This window comes from Protopterus annectens, chromosome 13.part0, assembly GCF_019279795.1.
Source record: "Protopterus annectens isolate FY-2018-M chromosome 13.part0, PAN1.0, whole genome shotgun sequence".
NCBI classification, from domain to species: Eukaryota; Metazoa; Chordata; order Ceratodontiformes; family Protopteridae; genus Protopterus; species Protopterus annectens.
Window position 1 is genome coordinate 128438831 of NC_056747.1, and position 26563 is coordinate 128465393.

Below are 26563 nucleotides of genomic sequence, written 5' to 3' on the forward strand. Positions count from 1 at the left end.
ATTGCAGCTGGCTAAAACTAAAAGTGCTTGAACTGGGGAAACTCTGCTGCTGCAGATGTGTACTTCAAATAAATGCAGAGATGAATTGTGTGCATTCTATAATATACAAGTAATCTCTGTGGCATCCCCAAAGTCTCAAACAACCCACTAAACAAGTATAGCTGGTCCAAAAACAAAACCGTGTAAGAAACCTCTCTGTGTGGAAGAGTTTCAGTCCATATACAGTATATCTAGTTAGTCACTGGATATTAATTAGATATACTATATATGGATTTAAAATCTTCCACACGGAGACGTTTCTTACACTGTTTCATTCTATAATATACCAATGGATGGAATTGCGGCTAAACCTAAGAGTGCTTTACCTGGAGGAGCTGGGAAACTGTCAACATGACATAATGAAGCTGACATCATTGCACATGTGATGACATCAGCAGAAACAAATAATTAAAAAAAAAAAAAAAGGCCGTGAATAAAGGGGGCCATTTGTGGCACCCCATTATTTGGACCTCAAAACCGGTAAATGCCGAGGAATTCAGTTCGGTTGAGAGGTATGACAGTCTGGATTTGCATGGCTTGTTTTTATTTGTACAGTACTTTTTGTATCTCTTCTGTTTCCTCCCTAAGTCATCTGATGAGAATACAAAGACATTTGTCCCAGAGCTGTTAGAAATTGTCTTTCTGTGACACCTTGTTCCTGAGAAAATTCTGTCATGGTCGTTAAAATCTGCTTGTTTATTTTGAGTAGAGGAAGCCTTCATCTGTACTGACTCAAAGTTGTTGATGTTAAAAAGGTCAGAAAAGATTTTTTTTTTTTTTGTAATTTATTGTTTGCACCAGAGATTGGAAGTATACAAATATCTATTCTGCCTTTTAAATCAACAGTTTTCCCATATCTGGCAACTGTCTGCCAAGGAGAAATCTTTTGTTTTGTAAATTGTGGCATTCTTTGAAGAGTTAACATTTATTGAAAGGCTGTAGTGTAAACTTCTTATTTTGTCCTTGCTGAGACATTTAGCACTGGTCCACATAAGGAATTAGTTGCCAAATTAAGAGAATGGAATGTCCGTCAGTATATAATTAAATGGGTAAAACACCAGTTTAGCACAATGGAGAGAATGAGTCAAGGTGAGAGGTTTACCTGTCGATCAGAATGCAGATTTCCAGTGATGGACTGCTGCTACTTTTTTGGACTATTCTTCACAGAAATCAGAGTGTGAAATGGACTGTTGATAACCAAATATGTTGATGGTTGCAAACTTAGTAACATGATTTCTTCAGTATAAGATGCTAAAGATCTCCAAGATGGCCTACAAAAATACACATGGGGTGCCCTGGCTATGAGGTTGCCTTTAATGCCAGGACATGCAGCATTATGAGACTTGACAAAAGAGGATACAAATTATGATTACAAAATAACTGGCCAAATCATTAAAATAATTCCATCATATAAGATCTTTGCAGAATGGTGTACTTATCAAAACCAGAAAATCATAATCTACAGTTAATTTTAGAGAAATTATTATACTCTTTTAACCTCTCTGGTTTGAACTAGTTTTGAATACCATGATTAAATCCTGTAGTTTGAAACCTTTGAACAAGAAGCCTAAAACAACCTGAAAAGCTACTATGATTCCTAATAGAAAAATAATAGGGTCTGAAAACTAGTTAGAAAGGCTTCAGAAACTGTTATATTCTGTTTCTTATGGACTACTTAAAGGGGCTATTGCCAGGTCTATAAGGCATTGCCTTGAAAGTCAGTAAAAGTCCACGTCAAAAGATGACTACAGAACAGGAATCTAACTGCTAAATGTACATACGAATAATACAAAAAAAATGATTGATATTTGATCCTAAAGGTAACCTTATTCTACAGTAATCAAAAGCAAGACATTTATCATCCAAATCACACCACCAGCTGCTAAGTTAAACAGGACTGTATGCTAACACAATAATAACAGCAAGAACAAATAATCCAAATTAGCGTACAGTCCGAAATATGGCCAGGGTGTAAAGCAAAGGTTTATTATGTAAAAATTCGTTAAGCGCTTTCGCGACTACTAAGCTCGCTTCTTCAGACCTTTAAATTCAGTCAAGAACATTCACATTATTTAAAAACTCAATCAAACTATAAATTTCCGGACACAAGATCTTAACTAAAACTGCGATCATTGTTGGTGTTAGCAACATGCTTCGCTAGTGCATTATTCATGTTTCTAATCCTAATGTTGTAAAGATGTTCTGTTATACGGTTTCTAAGATGTCAATTTGTTTTTCCTAAATAAAATGACTACAGGTTATACAATAAGCCAAATAAATGATGTCCATACTGTTAAAGTTAGCATCAATATGAAAAGTATATATTTTACCAGTGGAAGGATGACAAAACCCACCACTGGTATCAACGTACTGACAATAATTGCAAGTCCCACAAGGAGACGTATGCATTGCTTCATTAGGTTTCAAATCATCTCTAGGATTTAACACATTTATAACCATGAACAAAGTAAAATATCCAAAGGCTTGAAAGGAACGGAATAGTCCAACGTATCTTGAATCAAAATTGACTTTAATGAAGAACAAATAAAAAGTAGAACATTACATCAAGCGCTTTCGCCTGGAGTCATACCAGGCTTTATCAAGACAAACCATCATTCAAAATTCAGTGCTTAAGTACATTCTAATCCAAATCATGTGACTAGAACTCCAATTAATAAAATATGCTAATTAGACATTGAAACTAGCAAACCACCAGGTTATGTTAGAGACTTAAAAAGTTGTTTTACAATGCTGTCAAAGTTAAAACAAATACATCAACATAACTAAACTACAAGCCAAACTTGTAATATCTTAAGGCAACATTAAAAACTTATAAAAAATTCATATGTGCCTTGAGAACCATTCAAAAATTGTGGTTAAAAATTACTGCCCATTAAGCACAAAATAGGCAGTAGTTAAAAAATTGTTCGAAACAAAACATTCTCCATATTGTTAAAATAAACGACACTTCCAAGAAACAAGCATCATAACTTAGCCCTCCTCAGTTTTAAAACACTCATGATGCTAACACTGTCATTCAAACCAGGGGGTTTAGTTGCATTTAATTTAAGCTGCCACCACAATTCCTTATATTCCAATTGGGCCTCCCACTCACCCCCTCTACTGTCCTGCAAGACCTGATCTAAAATAAAAAACTTAAGTTGCATATTGGGGCATGAACCAAGATGTTTATAAAAAACATTGTTTTCCTTCTTCTTAGAAACATCATAGAGGTGCTCATATATCCTTCTTCTGAGTGTTCTCAGTTTTACCCATGTAAAAACTGGAGCACTGTGTGCGAAACCCCAAATAGATGATCCCTTTAGTACCACAGTTGTAAAAATGCTCAGCCTTAACTCTAAACCTCCTAGATGGAATGAATATTGAATTTTCATTAAGCACATAAGGACATTGTTTACATGAGCCACACTTATATGTGCCAAGTTTCGAACAACCCCTTGTGGAACCAAAACCAGATTCACCCTCAAAAAGGCCCTTAAGGTTCATGTCTCTTTTTCTAATAAAGTGGGGGTGTTCCTTGACGAACTGTTTGAAATCATCGTGATGTGTCAGTATAGGCCAATATTTTGTGATTAACTGCTCAACCTTCAATGAATCCCCAGAAAAGGTGTACACAAAGCTATTCTGGTGTTCGGTCTGTCTGGATGATTTAAGAAGGGAGTCACGAGTCACCCCACTACCTAAAAGAGGGCAATACACAGTCTCCCTGCCTGCAATTACCTCCCCAGCTAAATCATTAACTAAGTACACTGGGTACCCCCTTTCATTGAAAAGTTTCTTCAAATAACTGACCTCATCAAGGAAAAACTCCAATGTACTACACATCCTAGAGGCACGTATGAATTGCCCTTTCACTATCCCTTTCTTCTGGTGAAAGGGGTGACCACTGTTGAAGTGCAAATAAGCATTAGAGAAAGAGCTTTTCCTATATACCTTAGATTGAAAGGTACAATTAATAACATCCTTAAAAAGAGCAACATCAACATAATTCAGATAATCACTGTTGACACTGTGAGTGAATGCTAAAAAGGGGGTAGTAGAGTTAATGTAGCCCATAAATTCCAAAAACTGGTCCAAGGTACCATCCCATAAAAGGCAGATGTCATCAAGGTATCTTTGATAGTGGGTAATATGTTGAGCCCAATTCGTAGAAAAGATGAATTTGCTTTCCCAGTGGTGTAGTACAATATTGGCATAGCTAGAAGCACAAGCCGTGCCCATTGCTACACCCTTCTTTTGTTTGTAGAAATCGCCCTTAAAATAAATAAAATTATTGTCCAGGACAGTTTCCAGGAACTCAACTAATAATCCAATCATGTTAGCCCCTAGACTAGATTCAGAAGTTAGTGTCATTAAACCATTCCAAGCCCACGTCATGAGGAATACTAGGAAATAGCTCAACTATATCAATAGTTGCCATCAGTAAATCTGGTTTGTATAAATTTTTTTGAATGCCAGAAAGAAAGTCCCATGAATCTTTACAAATATAGGATAAATCAAATGCAAATTTGTTGATGTTGAAATCAATGAACTTACCTAAGGGCTCTGTTATCCCACCAGCCCCAGACACAATAGGCCTAAAATTTAAAGGATCTAAGCCCTTGTGTGTTTTAGGAATTCCAAAAATTGCAGGTGTCCTAGGATTTTTAACATACAAATAATATAATTTTTCATTTATCGCACCCTGCAGTAAATGATCCATGAGTACATAAGAAATCTTTGAATATGCTATATTTAACTCGTTCCTAGATATCAGTTCATAATGCTCAGCATCCTGAAACATATTATGAATGTAGTTGTCATATATCATGTTATACATTAAAACTGCACCCCCACCCTTATCCGGCTTTATCACCCGGATATCCTCTTCGCAAAGTCTTTTTACCAATTGACTAAGCTCTTGTCTAAAGTGGCCAGATGGCATGTGAGACCTGTTCAAACAGAAGTCTCTTATATCTCTCTCTACCAAGTCTTCAAACAATTTTAACAATGGATTTAGAGGTGGATTGAATGTGCTGAATCTTGTGAGCCCATCGTTGATCTGAGTCTGACCTTTGAAAAAGAAGGAAAGGTTCAGTCGTCTAACAAAAAGTTTTAAATCGACTAAAATAGTACATAGATCAAGTCTGCGTGAGGGTACAAAATGAAGCCCTTTAGTGAAAATCTCAAAAAACTCATCAGTGATTGTAATATCAGTAAAATTGTAAATAACAAAATTGTCCTTTCTAATTAAGACAAAGTTGTCATGTACCCCCTCAAGGGTTTCATGAACAAAATTCCTGATACAGTCTCCATCTAGAGCCCTTATCTGCATGTTCTGTGTTTAACCACAATTTTTGAATGGTTCTCAAGGCACATATGAATTTTTTATAAGTTTTTAATGTTGCCTTAAGATATTACAAGTTTGGCTTGTAGTTTAGTTATGTTGATGTATTTGTTTTAACTTTGACAGCATTGTAAAACAACTTTTTAAGTCTCTAACATAACCTGGTGGTTTGCTAGTTTCAATGTCTAATTAGCATATTTTATTAATTGGAGTTCTAGTCACATGATTTGGACTAGAAGGTACTTAAGCACTGAATTTTTAATGATGGTTTATCTTGATAAAGCCTGGTATGACTCCATGCGAAAGCGCTTGATGTAATGTTCTACTTTTTATTTGGTCTTCATTAAAGTCAATTTTGATTCAAGATACGTTGGACTGTTCCGTTCCTTTCAAGCCTTTCGATATTTTACTTTGTTCTTGGTTTGGATCCACATTCATAACCACATAATAACCTTTTAACAGATTTTTTGTTTTTGTATCTAAAACTGTTTCTCACCTACTAAATCTCTCATCAGTGTTCAGTATATTCCAATGTTTGCTAATAATATCTTTGATATATTTGACATCATTACTATAAAACAAGGAGTATCTAGCTCCTTAAGTTCTTCCACTTCTAGATCTACATTGTTCATGAATATTTGAAAAATATGGTTGAGCAATGCTATTTCTTAACTCACTAACACTGTCACAAGTTCATCTAACTTCCTGACCATTATATCCCTTATTGACGAAATTAACTTTTAAACGTTCCAACTCACTATAGAAACCCTGATCAGTAACATTAAGTCTGGAGGCCCTAATGGCCTGTCCCTTAATGATGTTAGAATAAAATATGGCGGGATGCATGCTGTTTCTAGACAATATCTTATTTCTGTAACAAGATTTCCTATATATCCCTGATCCCTGTAGTAATCTTACCTTCTTCATCCTTTCTAATGCATACATCTAAGAAATTTATCTCATCTTTACTTTTCATCATATCAAATTTCAAATATGTGGTGATACTCTGCATATAATCATAGAACTCATCAAGGGTTTGTGCACCTCCAGTCCAGATAAAAAACTTCAACAAAATGACAGTAAAACGGAACATGTATACCATAAGCTGGGTTACTTAAAACATGTTTATGTTCCCAATCTGCCATAAATATATTGATGTAGCTATGGGCACATGCTGTGCCCATAGCTACGCCATCTAACTGTAAATAATAATCATCTCTAAAAACAAAAGCATTATAATTCAAAACAATCTCCATAAACCTGGTTAATACATGGGCATTGGTCTTATCTAATCCACAATGGTTCGATAGATATTCTTCCTATGATGAAACACCCACCCCATTAGGAATCACAGCGAATAAGGAACAGATGTCCATAGTCACAAAATAAAAATCAGTTATGATACTTTGTTCAGAAAAAACTGATACAAAACATTTTTTACAAGATTTATATCTTGTAAAATATATTTGTTTAGATCCAAAATTGGACACAGATGTTTCTCAATATATATTGAGAATCTTCTGTAAGCCATCCAGCCCCTGATACAGTTGTGGTATTAATGGAGGAAAATATGGATGTTTATGTATCTTGGGGATACCCTATATACATAGTATCCTTGGGTATTCAACCAAACAATATGTATACAACACTTCTGAAAGAACCCTACTATTCAAAAGTTCCAGTAAAACCTGATCAATGCAATTTTCATTCTGTTAACATGTGAAATATTAATACATTGATAGGTAGAAACATTTAACATCTCACCCATAGCTCTAATATACTAATTAGTGTCCATTATAACTGTAGGTCCTCCTTTGTTGGCTGGTTTTATAATGATATTATTATCACTCTGTAAATCTGTCAGGGCTCGCCGTTCTTGCATATTTAGGTTACAAAACCTCTTCCTATGTCCGGTTTCATTGAACAAATACTATAAATCATTAGTACATAATTTACCAAAGGCTTCTAATAGGGGATGGGTCATTGGAATAATACTACTAGGTTTTTTTATAGAAATAACATTCATCAGTACCTATCTTATATGGTGGGGAAACCTTCTTCAGCATAACATTCCGAATAAACATCTTGAGGTACAAGATGGTCTCTGCTAAATCTGCAGGCTGTGAAGGAAAAAATGTAAGACCCCTCTCAAGTAAGAAATAGTCCTATGTGAAATATTCCATATTATACAATGGAAAGTCGGCAAACCTGAGAAATGTGCGTGCTGATTCGCCAATCCAACCAGTGTGCCCATTGTAAATCAAAGATAACCTAAGTGAGAAGTCCAGCTGCTAACGTGTCATGCAGCAGCGACTTCAAATGAACAAAACTGTACAAAAAACACTTTACCAGCAAGCACAACACAAATTCAAACTCCTGTCTTACTGCAAAGTGTGTTTTATAATTAAAAAAAAAAAAAAAAAAACAAACATCCTAAATGAAAAAAAAGAGTACTTTTCCGTTAATGGGGCAACAGTCGGTTAATGGAAAAATACCAAATGGGTTCCCCGGCTTAATCCATATAAAGTAAGCACTGTCATAAGAGACACAGAAATGTAAAGCTTGTGTTCTTATGCAGTTTGGTGTGCTTATTAAAATAATGCCATAGTTGGAGGCTTTCTTTGAAATATACATGAGCTCTACACACCCCCTTTACCCAAAACTCTCCATTACTGAGCGTACTAAAAAGTGGCAGCAACTTCCTTAAAAATGATTTGACCTCACATGCATACAAGAACACGCAGTAACTGTTCTGCTTAAAACATCTTACTGTCAACCACAATACACATTGAGATTCCTCTCATACTGCAAAGATTGTTATACAAACACACACTAACTGCTTGGCTTCATAACCTACGTTACTATGCAAAAGTAACACAAAACCATTAAAGGAAAACATTGTCCTGAAGTATGAACCTCTATATCTCCTTAAGCCGGCTTCACGTAAAAAGCTAACAGTTTGAAATATATAGTTTTTATACTTACTGTAGCTTCAGACACAGTCAGTGAGTGTAAGAACATCAATGACTACACCAAATACAAAGCAATTACAGTATGTTGTCCCTGTCACTTCTATTTCCCAGCATTTAACAGGTACAAAAACAACTTTCCTGTACTTGCAAAACATCAAAGAACACTATGGATACCACACTCCCCTCTTTTATTACGTCTCTTCACAAGCATGCACAAGCCTTCTTATACATAAACCCTTTAAATTGTGGACTACTTTATCCCACAAAAAGTGGAAGAATACAGACTAAAGCAAACAAAAACCTTAATAACAACACAAACATACAACACAAAACTAACACCATTGTATAATAGCAATAATCCATGGCTGGGTGTGGGTAATGCTGGATTTACCCATGGTTGGCTTTGTTTGGTCACTCGGGCTTCACCCTCGTGACCAAACCACACCAACTGTGGGTAAATCCAGCATTACCCACACCCAGCCATGGATTATTGCTATATTAAGGATTTCCACAGTTCTCCACAACTTCTTGATGGTTTGATATCCTTCTCCATCTGGAACATGCTTCTGCTTCTGATGCCCCCTGCTTCTCGACCGACTCTGACTGTAATTGTCTTTCTGGTGTATTGGGAGTGGTAGTTTCATAAATGACTGTTTTTTTTAAACCATATATGAAGGGTCTTTTGGTTGTACTGCTGGTCCACTTGACCCTTCAATATGTTTCACACTATTGATTGTGTTACTGGAATTACTCTGATGGTTCTTCATTTCTTCCCACAAACTTGTCTCTACAGGAGCTGCAACTCCCTGTACATTGATATTCTCAAACAATACATTGGGTTGAGATGACTCTCCATTACTGTTGCCACTATATCCATCAGAAATCGTGGCAGCAACAATATCATCTTTATGCAATCCCATAGCATCTCCTTTGCGTTCAGTGAGAAATCTGCTGTCCCATTGTCTTGGCCAACTAAACACACTACTCAAGCAAATATTTTGAATGTCTCTCTGTCTTCTTAGGTTCATAGGTAGGTACTAGGCTATCTGTCCGAAGGCATTTATAAGCCTAGCCGGAATGTGTTGGCTTTCTTCGCCCCCTTAGATAAGTTCCCTCTGCCTCAGTCCAGCAGAACCATTGAAGTGGTCCCTGAGGTAAACTTTCTGTTTCCCATCCACTCGTCAAGGTTCCTCTTGAAGAGTGTTAGAGAGGAGCCCTGCTGAATGTAGATTGGAATCTTGTTCCAGAGCATGGGACGTCTCTGGGACAGGAATCTATCCCTCCAGGACATTCTATTTATTGCTGTGATGAGGTTTAGATCCCTGGAGCATGTGGCTCGAGGGGATATGGTTTTCTTTAAGTGGAGCATGTCCATCAATTCTGGGTTGGACATGGCCTTGTATGTCAGGCAGAGATCACCTCTGAGTAGGCGGTATGCAACTAAGTACAGCTGGAGTTTCTTCAGTCGAGCTGCATAGGACATCTGATTGAGGCCAGTGATCTTCTTGGTAAAGTACTTCTGTGGCCTTTCCAGTTGTTGCAGGTGTCTTGTAAGGTACCTCTCAAATGGGGCATTATACTCTATGATGGGTCTGATGAGTGATGCATAGAGGGGCCCAATGACCTCTTCTGATCTGGATGCAAACCCTTTTGTGATTAGGTGGGCCACATAGAAGGATTTTATAACCACTTTGGCAATGTGATTATCAAAGGAGAGGTTACTATCTACTTGGGTCCCCAGATCCCTTATTACATCTTCTGTATTTAGGGGGCTACCACCTATGTGGCAGTTTGTGGGTACTTTGTTTTTTCCAAAGGGGATGACTATGCACTTTTTGGTATTTAGCTTGAGGCCATGGTTTTGACACCAGGTATCTGTCTCAATGAGACCCCTTTGGAGGATGTCTCTGTCAGCCGGAGAGTCAATTATAGCCCCTAGTTTGCAGTCGTCTGCAAACTTGGTCAGCCATAATCCTCCTGTTCTTGCCTGTACTTCTGAGAAGTATATGCCAAACAGGAGGGGTCCTAGGACTGAGCCATGGGGAATGCCACTTGTAACCGGTTTAGAGTCAGACCTAGCTCCCACAACTCTTACCATGTGTGTTCTGTCCATGAGCTAGTTGGCAACCCATCTCATGATGTAGGGGTTTATGTTCAGGCTGGTGAGCTTGTCTATAATACCTGAGTGGGGAATGGTGTTGAAGGCCTTTGTGAGGTCTAGGTAGGCTGTGTGGACCACCTTTCCCTCGTCTATAGCCTTGGTAACTGTCTCAAAGAAGTCCACCAGATTTAAGAGGCATGATCTGCCCTTAACAAAGCCGAACTGGGTAGGGTCCAGTGTTTGGAGGTTCCCAATGTCTCTGTTAATGAGATCCATGATGATGCGCTCCATAGCTTTGCAGACCAAGCTAGTCAGGCTTATAGGGCGATAGGTCCCGGGGACCATTGTGGCTCCACCTTTGTGGAGTGAAATAACCATTGCTGTGCATCACTCTATGGGGTACGTAGCCTGTGGAAAGGCTGAGTTTAAACAGAGTGTTTAGGTGAGGGGTTAGTTCATCTTTGAGCTCATGTAGGACACAGCCTAGGACACCGTCCGGTCCCATTGATGCTGTGTTTTTGGCTTTGGAGAGGGCTGTTTTAACCTGAGTGTCTGTGATTTCAGGGGCACTACATTCTTCTGGTATAGTTATGGGCCCTTTTGGGGGTGAGAGGGGGGAGAAGTTTGCACTGAACCTGTCTGACAGGATGCTATATTGGTCAGTTCAGTGTATTTTGTGCCATTCTGCACTAACTCCGAGCAGATCTGAGAATTGCCACTTAGATTCTTGACATAGCTAAAGAATGCCTTGTGGTTATCTTTGGAGTCCATGGCAATTTTTCTTTTGAAGCTAGCCTTGGAATATTTTATGAGGGAATGTAGTTTCCTGCTGATACTGATCAGGGATGTCTTCCCTTCTTGGCATTTTACTCTCTTCTGTACTAGTTTCCTCCTTTTATTGTATAGCTTGTTTATGGCAGGGGTCCACCAGACTGCTTTCTTTTTCTTGGAGGAGTGAGTCTTAGTTTTGTTTGGGATAGCACGATCCATGCATTCTTGTAGGTGCCCGTAGAGTGCATTAGTAAAGGATTTTGCAGCTTAGACAGCGTTATCCTTTAGCATGGGGGTTTGAAACTTCCCACCTTGGTCTTAAGTAACATGAAGTTTGCTTTTGAAAAGTTTTTCACAGTAGTTTCTTTGACCGGGGGTGGTGGTGGAATGTGGGTATCCAGACTGATTAGTTTATGGTCAGATCTAGCCAGCGAGGGGTTGACCTCCGGTGTGGAACACCAGTCACCCATGTTGGTGATGACCAGGTCCAATATGTTGTCACCTCTTGTGGGGGTGTTGACCAGTTGATTCAGGGTGTTTGAGTTTATAAATTCTAGGAAATGTTGGGCAAGGGTGTTTGTACTTGGGTAATTCTCCCAGTTAATATTTGGGTAATTGAAATCACCCAATATCAGGGTGTTTGGTAGGACCTTTATGTTTCCCAGTGTTTCCAGGAATGCAGAGTGGGGGTCCTGGGACATGGTGGGTGATCTGTAATTTGAATAGCAGTTTTGCTCGTTGTTAGTTGCACGAGGATGATCTCTGAAGCATCATGCTGTGCCACTAACCTGGAGGTGTGGGTATCCTTGATGAATATAGATACTCCCCCGCCTTTTGTATTTTGGTCCGGGTTTTGTGGCCGAAATGTATGGTATGAGTTGTAGCCTGGTAGTGCTGGGGTGCTCTCTGGAGCCTTAAACCAGGTTTGTGTTACTGCACATATATCGATTTTCTCCATATTGAGGAGTGCCTCGACTGCGTGCATTTTGAAGTTTAGACTTCTGGCATTGAGTAGCATCACCCTCAGTTTTTTGTTACTTGTGCCATTTACAGCAGTGGGTTTGTCTTTTGAGTTTTGCCTAAAAAAGGCACTATGGGGGTGGCAAGAGCCTTGGCCAGTATTCTAAAGTCTAAGGGTGACAGGTGCACGCCATCTCTAGTGAAGCAGCATGGTTTGTCGAGCATGTCATCCCAGGCTGACAGACACTGGATCTCCTTTGAATGACACCAAAAGCTTAGCCAATTTTTGAAATTGATAATCTTTTCTCTATACTGTGGTATCATTCTTGGTGAGGCAGGATGCTACTCAGGGTCAGAGTCATGCCGGTTTGGGCTACAAGATCAGAGAGCTCTTTCATGTCTCTTTTCATGTAGTCCAGGGAGGTATGGCTCAGGTCATTCACACCAACATGGACAATGGCAGTCATATTTGTACTTGTTCTGGATTCACCTGAGTACTTGTGTTATGTGGCAGATCCTGGCACCCGACAGGCAGCTAACAGTAATCTTCTCCTTGTTCAGCCTAGTGAGTGGGACGTCAGTGTGCCTGACTATAGAGTCACCTATTACTAGTGTGTTGGGTATGTTATTTTGCCTTAAGGGCTGTTATTGTGTGGCACACTGGTTTTGTGAAGTATGTGTTTCATGGTTTGTCCTGGGGGGGGGGGGGGGGTTGGAGGTTGCTTGGATGTCTGCTTTGGAGGTCTCTGTTGCTTTTGCAGATTTTTATTTAGACCCTCCAAGTATGTTTTCATGTATTTATGTGTTTTTTGCCGGTGCTGGTTTCATAGGTCTATGTGAGTCTGGTGGTGTGATGCAAGTAATGCCCTTCTCCTCTTGAATGCCTGGTCCAGTCTTGGGTTGAGAGAGCTTAGCCTTCAGTTTGTCTGTATAATTGCATCTCTTGCATGTATTAGTGTTTGGTGGAAGGAGGAGAGGGTTGTCTGTGTACATGAGGCAATTGTAACATTGCCTCAAAATGCCCAGATTCACCAGTTGGACCGGAGAGTACACCTGAAACTGTCCTTAAACTTATTCTGAATTAAGACACAAACGAGTAACACACCAAACTAGAAGACTAAAAACACAGAATGTATCCAACAGTTAAAGCTGACCACGATTTAAATAGCCTGTTTATTAAAAGAATTAAGCGCTTTTCATTGTCGTAAAAACGGCAACTTCTTCAGATTCAAACAAAGGCATTAATTACAAGTTTAAATAAGAAATCATGTCACATGACAACTATCAGCTGACATGTTACACCATCGGAAAGCAGTAAAAACTAAAAGCAATGTGATTTCATTAAATAACTAACAACAAATTATAAATTATAAATCAAAACATACAATCCCCTCTCTGAATTAAACCCTCCAATAACGGTAAAAAATATAATAAAAACAATCCGGTAAATGTGTACACGGATAATACATTCTTACAAAAGAATAATAAAAGTGGCACATATCACCACTAAATACTCTGTAATCATGTTGGCTCATTACTCAAAGTAGTTGAGATGCATTCAAATGTATAATAAAGTTGATTTAACAGCTCCCCTTCATGTGTATATACATATAATAAAGGTAATACTGTTAAGTAAGCAATGTACATAACTTTTACTCTTGCTGATGTTCTAGCTCCTCGTGTCCATTACAAACGGATAGGACTATACTACTAAGTGCAGTGTGTTCATATTAACTGATTGCTCAACGTGAATCAAAATACATTAAAATACACAACCATGCACAGTTGGCAATTCTCCTTCATTTCTAAATGCAAATATAAAAAAAGAGAAATACTATTAAGTATATAGTATACGTAATTTCCATGCATACTAATGCTCTACCTGCTCTGATCGAATACTGACAGGTAGAACCATATAAGGAATGTAATAGATATATGAATATATAAATAATAAACCCCCCTTCACCGGGTACCTATGTTACTAACCTTATACAAAATAGGTACCTACTTAATAAACCATAAACAAGCCTAAATAAGGGAGGTATATAAAACCTATGAAAACTCTTTTGTTTTGTTATATTTATCTATTTAAACTCTTAAGTTTTAGTAAACAAGAGATATTACAAGACTCATCCTATCCGTTCAGAGATAGAGGATTGTATGTTTTGATTTATAATTTATAATTTGTTGTTAGTTATTTAATGAAATCACATTGCTATTAGTTTTTACTGCTTTCCGATGGTGTAACATGTCAGCTGATAGTTGTCATGTGACATGATTTCTTATTTAAACTTGTAATTAATGCCTTTGTTTGAATCTGAAGAAGTTGCCATTTTTACGACAACGAAAAGCACTTAATTCTTTTAATAAACAGGCTATTTAAATCATGGTCAGCTTTAACTGTTGGATACATTCTGTGTTTTTAGTCTTTTATTCTGAATTAACTTCCTCTCAAATATCGCTATTGCATCAATTAAACCCATAATTCTAGAGTCCATCATTTGTTCTGGATATAAATCATACAGCTTGCTTTGCCGGTTCCTTATACTATCAACCAGTCTATGTTCTTCAGTTTCAAAAAACTGGTTAAGCAGTTTCCTGTGTGAAAAACCCATCTGTATGTTTAGTCGTTACAATAATTTGAGTAACTACGGAAACTGTTCTCCTTGGCTTGGCATATTTAACACTCTCTCAAGCCCCGGGAGACTATCCGGTAATGAAGGCATGCCTCAAAGTGTAATCTCTGCATTTGGTACCTCTTCAATTTAAAAAGTTTGTATTCTAAGATATATATTTCCTTATTCAGACTATATAAATCTACCCCAGACATACCTTCTGTCTCAGCATTGTCAGGTAAATGTTTCAGCAACGGATTTTCCTTGACATTCAATATCTTGCCCATTCTTTTATAACCATTAAATTCATACCCTTTTTATGTCCCATCAATTGCTGCACTTCTCCACCTTTCTGATTATCATTGAGGCTAATGCGATGAGTGCTGGCCGAACCATGTAATGGATTATAATCCAACTCAATAAATTCATTTCGTTCAATCCCTTCTACCGTGCTATTATTTAGCCTTGTTTTATATTTGCCAGTTTTTATAGTTGTCATTTTATAGTCGTAGGGAAGGTGAATTATTTTTTATAGTAGTGTTATTAATTTAATTATTTAATGTTGTAGAGTTGCTTTTGCATTATATGCTGCTGATGTGAAACTGGATGATATTGCTTTAAGAAGCGTATGTTAAAGCAGATACCTTGTAACTATGGTAAAGATCATGTGTCCGGAAATTTATAGTTTGATTGGATAATGAGTTTGTAAATAATGTGTATGTTCTTGACTGAATTTAAAGGTTGGAAGAAGCGAGCTAAATACTTGCGAAAGCGCTTACCAAATTTTTACCTAATAAACCTGTGTTTTATACCCTGGCTGTGTTTCAGACTGTATGCTGGTTTGGATTATTAAGACATTTATACATAATGACACCCATTTATTTACTGGGTAGGTCCACTGGATTCACAGTCCCTTTCAGGGGTGACCTGGGAGAAGTATCTGGTTAAGTGACTTACTCAAGTACACACAGTAGGTAAATGAGGGCTGTGGGAATTGATCCCTGTACAACAGCAACTACGGTTCACAGCCTTAACCCTCTGTGCCAATTGGTAGGCATAGTTAAGGACCTTCTACTCGTGTATATACACATATATATATATATATATATATATATATATATATATATATATATATATATATATATATATGGGTTTAGGGCAACTACCTGAATGATAATTTCACTGAAAGAAAATTTCTCTGTTTGAAAACTGTTCCCTTGAGTGATTTTGACTATATAATGTTTCAGTTTATTTGGAACTCGATTGAATGGTGTTTCATTGAAATGGTCTTTCAACCATTTTGACAGAATGAATTTTCTTTCAGAAACATATATATTCAACTGGTTACCCAAAATCCATTATGATCTATCTTTCCAATGTCCCAAATTTTCAACTACAATAACTTTGAATTATATGATAGCTATAGCAAGAATTTTATGATGAGTTGCATACTACAACTATGTTAAATGCATGCTGTAATCCATAACCCCTTTTTTCCATTTTTGCTCATGGAGTCAGGGTGTCACTTCATCAAATCAAAAGCCATACCATATGTGTGTGTGTGTGTGTGTGTGTATATATATATATATATATATATGTGTGTGTGTGTGTGTGTGTGTGTGTGTGTGTGTGTGTATATATAAATATATATATATATATATATATATATATATATATATTTTTTTTTTCCCCAGAACATCTCATTTAAATCAGGTTTATATAATACCTCTATGTTCATGGAGGTATTGAAAAAAGCATGTTAATGGGTAAATACATTCCAACATATTTTTATACAATGGGCTTCTGGACTTCTTAAATTGATGTTCCTCATATGTAATGAAAGACACTGTTTAAACAAACAGGTAGTCTGTCCTATGTAAAAGGAACCACATATACGTGTCACTAGGTACACAGTATATTCTGTTTCACAAGTTAAGTGGAACCAAATGTCATAAGTTTTACTAGTGTTAACAGAAGTACAATGCTGTGTCTCAACAGTATGCTGGTACATAGTACAAGAATCACACCTATAACATCCAGCCCTTCCCATAACAGAACTGGAAGCCAGATCAAAATTACATTTATCCCTTGAAAAAAAACACCCCCAAATTACACTTGGTGTGAAAACCATACTGATATCTTTCAGATAACTTAGGACACAAAATACTGTCAGATTTTAAGACGGATCAAAATTTATCTACCACATTTCAAATCTTAAAAATATCTGTACCATAAATAGTCACAAACCTAATACATCTGTGGTACTACTTTGAATATTCCCAGTAGCTTTGTGCAGGAGAACATCCCCTGTTTATATTATTGGCCCTAGCTTTTGTCAGTTTCAACTGGGTTTTTTTAATAACGCCAACATTAAAACTTTCTGCTCATCTATTCAGCATAAGTACGATATTGACTATCGTTACTACAGTATGATATTGACTATCGTTACTACAGTATGATATTGACTATCGTTACTACAGTATGATATTGACTGTCCTTACTACAGTACGATATTCACTATCGTTACTACAGTACGATATCCACTATCGTTACTACAGTATGATATTGACTATCGTTACTACAGTACGATATTGACTATCGTTACTACAGTATGATATTGACTATCGTTACTACAGTATGATATTCACTATCGTTACTACAGTATGATATTGACTATCGTTACTACAGTATGATATTCACTATCATTACTACATATCCTATGAATTCTCAGATTCTGGCAATAGACTTCAAGAAGGATGAGCCAAGTAGAAAGTGGTATTCCAATAGAAGCGAGCAGATAAAACAATGGGAGTATAGTAATGAGTACAGCACAACCGCGCTAAATATATCAAAAACTAGATGTTCTGCTGACCATTGGCTTCCGTGATCAGACTTTAATTTAGAGGAGTGCTTTCATCATTACATCGACTTCATTGGCTTCCGTGATCAGACTTTAATTTAGAGGAGTGCTTTCATCGTTACATCGACTTCATTGGCTTCCATGATCAGACTTTAATTTAGACGAGTGCTTTCATCATTACATCGACTTCATTGGCTTCCGTGATCAGACTTTAATTTAGAGGAGTGCTTTCATCGTTACATCGACTTCATTGGCTTCCATGATCAGACTTTAATTTAGAGGAGTGCTTTCATCATTACATCGACTTCATTGGCTTCCGTGATCAGACTTTAATTTAGAGGAGTGCTTTCATCGTTACATCGACTTCATTGGCTTCCGTGATCAGACTTTAATTTAGAGGAGTGCTTTCATCGTTACATCGACTTCATTAGATCTACTTCAGTTAGTCAGAAACCTTTCTTAAGCAGTGTTGACCAAGGGGCAAGATTGAAGCAGCTGCCAGGAAGGAAGGGATGTCGGAGTTTAATTGGTCCATGAAGGGACATCAGTGATAGATGAGGGAGATTCACCAAATTTGCATGTGGCTAAAATCTTGCTGGCTGCTGTCAACCACTCCTTGGTCTTCCAGAATGAACTTTTATTGCCATACACTACATTACAACAGACACTTTCAGATTTATATAGAAATTTTCACTGTATAGCTCTACAGACAACCCAAAATGCTATATCAAATAAATGCATCTTTAATATGCTGTAAAGAATTCACCTTGGATGTTTGAAACAGGGAGCTTACTTTTACATGCCTTTAGAATGATACTGTTCTAAAAAAATCCTGAAATCCAGATCCTACCAGAGCAGTTTCACTATGTTAGCTTCTAGAGATCACAGATGATACATTTGATCAAGAAATATAAACACTAATTAAAAACAAACCACTAAAGAACTAAAGAAAAATCCTAAACAATCCTAAATAACTAGGATTACCTACAAAAACCTTAAGTGAACATGAGAGTGAGGGCATAATCTACCAGCATAGAGTGGGGTTTCAGGTATCTAAAACTAGAAATAATGTTATCAAGACAACAAGGAAAACTGCAAAAAGCCACAATGAATACAAAATTGCAACAAATTTGAAAGAAATGAACAAAGATCTGTAAAATTATATTAACGGTAACAATCCAAGAACCAAGCAAATGTCTGTGGATTGTTTTCTGTGGATTTAGGAACTGAATCCTGGGAGTGGTGTTTGTGACTATGGTATGGCCCTATGGTACCTGAGGTGGTTCAGGCTGTACTGGACTACTGTTTTCTGGATGTGGTTCTGGTCTGGTCGTCATCCTTCTTCTGGGTTCCCAAAGTTGTTCGCTTGACCTTCAAGAATGGAACAAAGGGAATCAGTCAGCAACATGCAACTATATGAAAACAAGAACACTTAACTTGAACAGAAGGAATCAGTAATGCCCCTTTTTAACAATTCTCTTAGACATATCTCTCAACCTCTTAGCACAATAAATCTGTACAAAGCCAAAAAATACTGGAGGACAAAGACCCAAAAATAGGGAGAGATTTTAATTATTGCTCTTATAAACTTTAGAAACAATAACAGGGCTTGTGTTAGCATACATTTTCTGAAGGATATGAAGTCTGAAACTCAAATGATTGTCATTATTTAGTAATTTCAGTCAGAAAGCCACAAATTTTAGGTAGAGCAGACCAAAAATATGAGGCAAAAATCTGGACAGTCAGCAAACATCTGGACAAGTTGAGAGAGATATGCTCTCAGAAATTTATCAGTGTCATTCTTGAACTTATTAATGCAGTCAAACTCTAATCTGACATTCAATTTCTTATTAAGTTGTCAATAGGATTCCTGAATATGGCCATTTGTTTTCCCAAATAACAAGTACCCCAGTTTTATCTGCTTGGATGATGAACAAATCATCCTTACTATGCAAACTTTGAAGTGTTCCTGGCTGTAAGATTAAACAAAAGTTGTTTACAAATACCGTATTTCTTTGTAAATAAGACCTAACCAGAGCATAAGGCCTAGCATGTTTTTCCAGCCAGGTCATGATATAAGTCCTACCCCAAAAATAAGCCCCAGTTAAGATCGTCAACAACACAAGACAGACGTGTGGAATTATAAAATAAAATTATTGACACCCGTTGACTGAGGATTGCAGAAAGTCATAAGATCATTTCCCTGGGAGTCCTCCACAATTCTTACTGTAACCCTAATCATCACTCGCACTTGACGGTTGAGATCCTTGGCCCATAAACACTGGCAGGTGTACTTTGATTGGTCAAAGTACAGACAACACGTGTATAGCACACACACTTGATAATTAATGTCTGTGGTTGTGTCTTCTTAACCGTCGCCATTTTGTGTTGTAACTCTGGTCTTGTCAGTCTTCAATTAACCCCTCCCCCCCAGACAAGATGAGTGCAAAAAAAAGAGCTATTCCATTGAATACAAGAAAGGAATCGTGGAGGACTCCTGGGGAAAGAATCTGATGGCTTTCTGCAAAGAAAAGAAGTTGGATCTCTGAAAGGTCCGAAAATGTCGTACAGCGTACGATAACCTCAGTCAACAGGCCAATAAGGGAAATGCAAGAAGTGCATGTGTGGCTCAGGTCAGCAACCATTATTTCCTGAGTTGGAAGACATCATCTGTGAATGGATTGCTAACAGGAGACCGAAGGCTTTGGTTGTGCGCAGGGCTGATATTCAAGCATTTGCCCTTGCAATGGCACCACAATTAGAAATATCCTTCAGCGATATGAACTGTCTCTAAGAAGATCAACAGCACTGTTCAAGCTGGATGATACTGAAGTTATTAAACGTGCACTTGCATTCAAGTCCTTTGTTGATGGCATTGATTTTTATAAATACCAACCCTCCAACATGATTGCTATGGATGAAACTGCATTGTTTAAAGGCCAAGGATTTCAAACAACAATTGATCAGAGAGGTACCTCGTCAATCTACATTCCCACCACTGGTTAAGAGAGTGCACATGTTACCTGTATTTTGGCAATTTATCTAGATGGAAAGAAAACCCCACCTCTAATCCTTAATAACGGCAAGAAAGATAAGATTGAACGTGTTTCAGGCATTTACATTCCTGAAACCAAAAAAAGCCTGGTGCACACAAGCAGTTATAAGGAAGTGGGTCGATGTAATGCTGCCACTTGTTTTGCGAGGTGGCAAAAGAGGTCTACTAGTCTGGGATTCAGCCAGCACTCACCACGCTAAAGACATGAAGAAATTCCTTGCACGGAGAAGAATAGATCAAATAATGATTTCCGCAGAAATGACTGCCTATATCCAGACACTTGATATTGCAATAAACAAGCCATTCAAGGACCATTTGCACATGTAACTCAATGACTACATTGAAAATAGAATGGAGAGAAATCAGAATGGAAACTTTGTGAAGCCTAGCCTGCAAGAGGTCGTGACTTGGGTAAAAAATTCATGGGATAAAATCACTGAGAGCTGTGTTGCCGGTGCACTATGAGCAGGCTACTTGGACAAGCAGTGCTCATTTAAGGAGAGCTGTATTGCTAGGCATGACAGATTGGGGCCAATGGTTCTACAGGAAATGGAGTCACAAGAAATTCAGGCCAGAATTCAGGGGTTGGAGACTTATGACAATGTTCCAGAAGAAGATGACATGACTGTATTAGAATAACTTTTCCATTATCGGGGCAACAGAATGGATTGCTTCTGCTTCAGTTTTATTCTCCTCCTCCAGTACACATGTACTGAGATTTTTCTGCACTTTCTGTTAAGCATGAAATATTGCACTGTGAAAGCCAAGGTGTAGATATTCTGAAGTTGAAATGTTTGTTGCACTGTTTATGTAGAATTCTCACACAACTGTTAACGCGTTGCTTAGAACTGTTGCCCAATAACAGAAAAGTACCAAATAAATGTCAATTTGTGTATATGAATAAATGTTGATTTTTGTACATGAATGAATGTTGATTTTTGCACATGAATAAATGAATAAATGTAGATTTTTGTACGGGGGGGTAAATAAAGCATCCCCTGATAATAAGCCCTAATGCGTATTTCGGCAGGGGAAAGAGTATAAGACCCTGTCTTATTTTCAGGGAAATACGGTATCTTTTTGTTGTAAATGCAACTCTTACAACACTGTGTGATCAAAAATCTTCATATTAAAACAGTAAGGTAGATTAAACTAGAAGGTTTAAATTTACTTTTTTGCTTCTGCAGGCACAGATGTCAGACTTTCAGCAGCAAAACAATACTGTAAATTAAAATGTTTCCAGAAGCTGTTACCGTCTAATACCAAGTGGTATAAGCCCAAGGAACAAATGTCAAGACTATATTAACTGGAAATAAAACAAGCCCATCAAATTAAAAAAAAAATTCACAATAAGGTTTCGTGGCCTCCATTTATTATTTCATCATTGTCCTGAATGTCTCTAGAAGCAATGCTTCTTTGCTGGTCCTTGGGTCATTTATGTTTATGTCCACCAAGTTTGCATTTTCTGGTAGTCATAAAATTGGACATTTCTGGTGAAGGGTCCGCCGATTCAAAACCAGTCTCAGTGACTGAAGACTATATAGAATCAAAGGTAGTACCCCCTCCATAGTTACAGTTACTAACATGACCAGAAGAAGCATATTTTCTCTTTTGGTGTTTATTAGGCTTAGAAGCAAGCTAAGTTATTAGCAAAACGAACACCTTTCTATTGCTTCATTTTGACAAATGCCACACTCTTCTGATATTTTCTGAGCTCTCTGTAATATTTACTAAGTGTCTTAGTTTTCAGTTTATTATCAAGTGTTTCAGGAGACTTTTCATTTTCAGTACACAATACAAGAAACAATTCATGTTGCAAAAATTTATCCACCCTGTCCAAATGTTCTTTTACTTTATTATTTAAAGTCTGTAACTGTTCTTTATAGAAAACCACCAAAGTCTCAACAAATAATGAAAAAACAGCTTCCTGGATGTTATGCCACTTGAAAGAAAAGACACATTGTCTGCACCTATCCCAGGGTCTTTGTCTTTACCTACCCCACGGTCTTTGCAAATTCTTAAACCATGTGGTGTTACTCCTTGAGATTAATAAATCTGACACATGATGCGCATTACATTTAAATAGGGGTGTGTTTTTCATGGGTACTCAGTACTAAAGAGGTTCTGTGAGTTGTGGTCGTGTGTCTTTATTAAATTATGATTTCTACAACTTTTCAGAGTTAGCACACACATGAATATTGTGAAATCAACAATCAGGGAAACTGATAAATCAGGATATGCATTTCATCTGTTGGATGCATAGTGAGCTTAGGTTTACATTAAAGTTACAGTAATGCTAGAAATGCCTGAGATGCAAGCATAACTAAGGAGTGACAGAAACAGAGCCGGGTTCAGCACTAGGTGACCTAGGCAGTTGCCTAGGCCTGCTGGCTGGGAGGGGGGCGGCTGCCACAACAAAACCTTAAATTTCTTTGTTAAAGACACGTGCATGTTTAAACATTGGAACTCCAGAAGCAAAGGATTTTTAATCATGGAGAGAGAACAGAGAATTGCTTGCCTGCCAGGACAAAGATGAGCAAAGTAACATGCAGAAGTCTGTGCGTGTATGTGAAATGCCCCAGTTAGGGATGGCAGGTTTGTACCTTGATTACAGGACACTAGAGCCTGAATCGTCTACACCATTTACCAAACTGCCATCAGGGGATAGATTTTCAAGGTCTGTTGAGTTTCAGTGCATTTTAAAAGAATTTTGAGTTTCAGTGGATTTTCAAGGAATGTCAAGTTCTGAGGGAAGAATTTTTACTGTTTTTCATTCTGTCTGTTTTCAATGTGTAACTGTTTTGTTTAGCAAATGGCCATCATCACTGCTTCTGCTATAACATTTAAAGGCAGTGCAAATAACACAACAGATAGCATTCTGTCTTTGGTGCAGAAGGCTGTGGGTTCTCCTCACGCAGTATGCAGATGGAGTGCTGATACTGCAGTGCCCTTTAAGGGTGAATGGGATCACTGCTCTCCTGAGTGTGTCCTTCTTAACTATAAACCTGTTGTCATTTTGACAGATATTCCCTCTTGCAATATTACCAGCTTAGTATTTTTTAATGTAACACGGGCAATTTATTCAAGTGCAGCAGGCACTGAAATTATACTCGAAAATCTGAAATGTAAAGTCGTTTGCCAGTAGCAACCTCTACATTGGTTACAGAGCCCATTGATGCGGAATTATTCAGATAGCTTTTACTTCTGCAGAGATTGTATATGTTGACTGATATTGGTGGACTGAAATGAAAGAAGCTTGAGTGGCCTTTTGTGGTTGAAATGTTCTGAAATGGGTAGTTTTGTCATTATTGGTTCATACGTTTTGTTTTAATTTATTACTGGAAAATATTCAAAACTGCACATATAAAACACACACTAACAAGTGGTGCTGTATTATACAAGAAATATAATTTAATACAATCAGGATAATGCATTAAAGAACAAAAGTATGTACTCGTGCTTGTAAAAATGAGTGCAAGGGGACTATGATTTGAAAACAGACCAAAAGTAAACTTAGTCCGCCACAAGCTAGATGTAATTTCTTTGAATGTGGGTTTTAATGCCATTTCAATGAATGTGAGTTTCAAGGGCATAGAAGTTTACTGTTCATGCGAAGTTGGCTTTCATTGTGAGACTGTAATGTTTAGCTTAGCAAATGGCTATCGGTGTTTGTGCTATGAAGTTTAAAATAAAAGTTTTAAATATCTTTAATCATCATAGAAGTAAAGAAGGATATAGTATGAGCACTGACAGGTACGAGCAGTGTTTATGGTAAGAGGGGAGACAGAGCCAAGTAATGGGGCACTGGAATAAGAAGAAAATTGTATGAGCAGTGACAGGTACGAACAGTGTTTATGGTAAGAGGGGGGACATAGCCAAGTAATGGGGCACTGGAATAAGAAGAAAATTGTATGAGCACTGCAGGTATGAACAGTGTTTATGGTAAGAGGGGGGACATAGCCAAATAATGGGGCACTGGAATAAGAAGAAAATTGTATGAGCACTGACAGGTACGAACAGTGTTTATGGTAAGGGGGGACATAGCCAAGTAATGGGGCACTGGAATAAGAAGAAAATTGTATGAGCACTGCAGGTACGAACAGTGTTTATGGTAAGTGGGGAGACATAGCCAAGTAATGGAACACTGGAATAAGAAGGAAATTGTATGAGCACTGACAGGTATGAACAGTGTTTATGGTAAGTGGGTTCGCATCGCCAAGTAATGGGGCACTGGAATAAGAAGAAAATTGTATGAGCACTGACAGGTATGAACAGTGTTTATGGTAAGAGGGGGGACATAGCCAAGTAATGGGGCACCGGAATAAGAAGAAAATTGTATGAGCACTGCAGGTACGAACAGTGTTTATGGTAAGTGGGGAGACATAGCCAAGTAATGGAACACTGGAATAAGAAGGAAATTGTATGAGCAGTGACAGGTACGAACAGTGTTTATGGTAAGTGGGGAGACATAGCCAAGTAATGGGGCACTGAAATGGATATCGGGTGGGGTGGGACATTGGTCTGCTGTGGGGGGGGGGGTACTCTGAGTCATTACCCTGCCTAGAGCCCCGTTTGACCATGACTCAGCTCTGGATAGAAATATGAAGGAGAGAAAGTGTAGTGCATGTTATAAATCCTCCTTTGTTTTGGAGGATAGTGAGAAAGACTGTTACTGTTAAGTCACTGCTCCTTAAAGAGCTACTTATATCATAAGTATATTTACACCCAACTTTACTGTCTTCTTCAAGGAGGGTCACTGTAACAGTAAATTATAACATAGGGGTAGAATCTCTAAGCAGCACCTTATGTTTGTCTGGGAGCTGGGAGTGTGAATTAAAGCTGATGCAGATCCACAAGATATGTGCATCACTAAATAAGAATAATTACATTTTAGTTTTCATATGCAACCTGCTAGCGTAATGGAATAAATATATATTAACATGTTCTTAAGAAAAATGATGGCTTTGTCACAAATAACCCAAACTTTGGAATAATTGTGAAGCGCTGAGTACTGTGAAACTCAACAACATTTGGACATCTGTATTCTTCTCTCTTACAACATTTAACAAAGGAAATGTGTTTCTTATAAACAAAACAGACATTTATAGGTGTCTACGTAAGACCTACGTAGCTGTCTGATTAGATTTATGTGCAGCATATATGAACATTGTTCAAGAACTTTAAAATTTGGGATTATCATATCCTCTCATCATAAGTTAAATTTAAAAGAATATACCAACAACATGACAGAAATTATAGATTGCTGTTGGAATTTGAATAACAACACGTGAAGTGCTAATTAGAACAATTGGTGCATTTTAATCTCTCCTACCTTGGCAGAGCATGTTTAGACATGCCTCAGAAGGAATAATTTTGCGCTTAAATGCTTTACTGGTATATTTAGCCACCTCCTATAAAACTGGGAAAGTTTAAAAAAAGCTCCTGATCACAGCATGTGACACTTCACATGGCACTGTTCATTTCTGAATACATCCTTTATATATCTGTTAGAAAATCACCTGTTCTACCTTTTAATTATTCCCTTTATAAGCATTTCTATCATCATGAGGGCTCAAAAAAGGCATATTTTATAAGCTTATTCATAAAAGCATGGTCATACAGGTGTTTTTTCTGTTACAGCAATGTTAATAAATATAGACTTTATTATTTTATAGCACAAGTTTTAACATTGAAAGCTTCACAACCCATTACTTCTCTAGATGACAGTTAAACTCATAATACATATCCGTCACTGTCTACATTATGTTGCTGACAGCTGTTTACAGCGAATACGGCAACATCGACTCATAAACAATGAAAACCCACTAACGCGAATGGGCAGG